We start from the raw sequence: 3,084 nt of genomic DNA, 5'->3' as shown, positions 1-3,084 counted from the left end.
TTCGACTGAATCAACCTCTTTGTTCGCAGCGAACGTTGTTTAATCTACTCCTTTCATAATATCATACATGATGTCAGACGAACCATACGCGGGTCAATCCGATTTCGATAGCGCGCCCTCTGGAATTTTATCGACGGAGGTTCATATAGTTGCATTCACTGACTATACCGTTTCGCTAGTCTTCAAAGCCTTACCAAGGCTCTATTGTGATTAATGATACTTGTTTCTTTTCCCTTTATTTCCCTGCGTGTACCAAAAATCGAATTTTAAACTGTTCCAAAGACGGCACTTCTCTCACCGCATCAATTTTTTCATCAATCGTACTTGTCGATCCGAAATACATCTTTCATAAACTTATAACTCCGTTGCGTACACAATTTCGATGGAAAGACGCTTTCATACAGATTCGCATTTATCTCCCGCTGTATTATTTATTCAGTCAATCTTGCGAAGGAGCGAGCTCGAAGAACTTTTCCTTATTTTTTTTTCCCTTTTCCCTTTTTTTTTTTTACTTATATCTTTTTTTTTTACCGTCTCCATGAATGATTTATGAACGCGAAATGCCGTTACGAGCTTCTCGGCGATTTTCTTTTTTTTTTTCTTTTTTCTTTTTCGTCCCTCGTTGCGTACGACGACGGAGAACTTTTAGAAAGTTCTTCGCCGTTTTGTATTTCCATAATGAAATCGCATTGTCGTGCGGCTTTGTCCCGACAGTTCTGTTAGTTTTACCAAAGAATGAACAAACGTACTTGGCCGTGTGATAACCAGAGGAAATCCATTGAGAAACCGATTATAACACTCAAGTTGTGCGTAGTCTGGGAAAAAGCAGTTACGTGGTTTTTTTCATCTTGAACGGAACGCGTTAACATGTTGTGCTCCAATGGCGAGTAAATAGATCATTTCGCCGCAGTGCAGGGAGGAAAGGAGAAAAGAAACATGGCCGCGGCGTGGTTCGACCACTGGCGATGCGCTTTTGGTTCGCGCTCATCAAATAAAACCTGGAAATTTACGATAGAGTCGGTAATGGCGCTGGGATCGTGTGCTGCCGAAGGTACCTTCACCTGACACTTTCCCACTTCTTACTTGTCATCTCGCACAGCAATGTACCAACTCGGTGGCAACACACCTATTGTTCCATTTTCTCTCCATTATCCAGGAACCATCATTCCTGTAATGATATCAAAGGTTGAGGGCAGCACTATTCCCCCTTTACGAGAAACGTGACCGCTTTTCTCGATTCGTAACAATTTTAGTTTTTCCCTTGTCACTTTTTTATTTTTATCGTGTTACCTCACGGATTTGATCGTTCCTATGTTCTCCTTTGACGGCTTACAATTCTTTTTACGATTGACCTGTGCGTCGAGTGGAACGAAAATAGTTGCGTTATATTTGTATATATATATAAAGCGTTTTGTATAATATCTTACTAATAGATCAGGTAAGAACAACTTGAATCTTGTTTTTGAGTCAAAAGTGTCCGTATAAAATGTCTTTTTCTCGGTTATAGGTTATTCACGTAATTTCCGGATAATGTGTTGATAATATAACTGTAAACAGGTCGCATGATCGGTAATGAGTTATCGATCGATTATAATCCAACAATATCTTCGTCCTTGCCAAGCCTCTCTTGCACTGTTACCATGTTTGATGTAGAAATTGAGAACAGAATCTCTTTTTACGTTAAGTTACCTCGGAATGCCTAGAAATATTACGCATGGTATTATTTTTTCGATAGTTTCCTGGAATAGATCGATTATTCACGGTCGAATAATCTCGGCCGACCGATTGCCAGGCCACACAAGCGCTACCTTCATATTGAAAAATATTGCGTCCACATAATGTACGTAGGAAACAAAAATATCGGTCTCCGCGGTGACGATAGGCTGTCCTTGTCTTTCTTTCCCATCTGTTGCTATTCTTTTTCTTCTGGGGAACAAGTGACTCCTTATTCCGACGGACGAAATGTGAGTAGAGTTTACGGTTTTATGCGACGATAGGAGTCGATAAAACCTGGAAACTGGGAAGACTTCAGTAGGCTCCTTTTTCGGAGAACTGTTTAACTCAGAACAGGGAGGACTGCGCAGCGTGAGCAGGGTGCCTGACTCGGACGGGCTTCCGTGGACGTTGTGTGTGCATGCGTGCCTCGATGTGCGCGCGTAGCAAGGGACCAACACGCGCGCACGAACGCACTGACCATCGAACCACTCGTATGCACGACTGACCTTTCGAGTCTGTTGCGCGGCCCTTTCATTGGCCGCTGGTATTCTAGCCTGCTCGGGAGCAACATGTGGGGCTTAGCCCCGGGGATTTTTGTCGTTTCGACATGAATGCATCGAAATAAGAGAATACCATTACGAAGTCAGGCTCGCGTAAAATTGTGCGATCACAACTTCCGAGAAAGTGCACCGAATGATTTTCTTCCTTTCACGTAGTTTTGTTTTAGGGATGTACGTCCAAACTTGCAAGCAAGTGGATCAATATTGCGTCACTTCGTTTACGTAAAGACATTATAAACTTTGTAATTATCATATACTTCGTTATCCAGCTACAAAGCTGCGACATGTGACAAATTTGTCCTTATTCACAGGTTATAAAAATGGCTCGTATCATATATAAGTATTATACTTGAATGAAACCGTTGACCCGAGCAACTGTAGATGCGTCAGTAACAAACCTATTATACATTACGTCAATTGAGGTTAGTAGCTAGTACCTAGACGACTATTTACCTTTCCAAATGAGGTTTATTCTCCTGGAATAGGTTCTGTCAAATATTTTAATATGTAAGATACACATTGGCTGCAGCCGAGATAAAAGCAGAAGCTTTATGTGTTAATTTTTATTCATTTAATAACACGATATTTACATAAGGTCAAACGAATGGTTCCTTCATTTGCACTTGAAGAGCAGAGCCATTGTGCGTCCGTTCCGAACTAAATTTTTTCTTCGAAAGTTTCCGTCGTGGACACAGGTGGCACGGGAGATGCGAGCATTTTTAATCATCGTAAACGTATCTAGATATGTAAATGCATCTTGTCGCTGATGTATTCACATTATAGCAGCCGCCTTCGCGTTTCTACAGTT

Source organism: Eufriesea mexicana, unplaced genomic scaffold (genome assembly GCF_001483705.2).
Source record: "Eufriesea mexicana isolate 0111107269 unplaced genomic scaffold, ASM148370v2 scaffold18034, whole genome shotgun sequence".
Taxonomy (NCBI): Eukaryota; Metazoa; Arthropoda; class Insecta; order Hymenoptera; family Apidae; genus Eufriesea; species Eufriesea mexicana.
The sequence above is the reverse complement of the archived record's forward strand: the minus strand, read 5'-3'. Positions refer to the sequence as shown.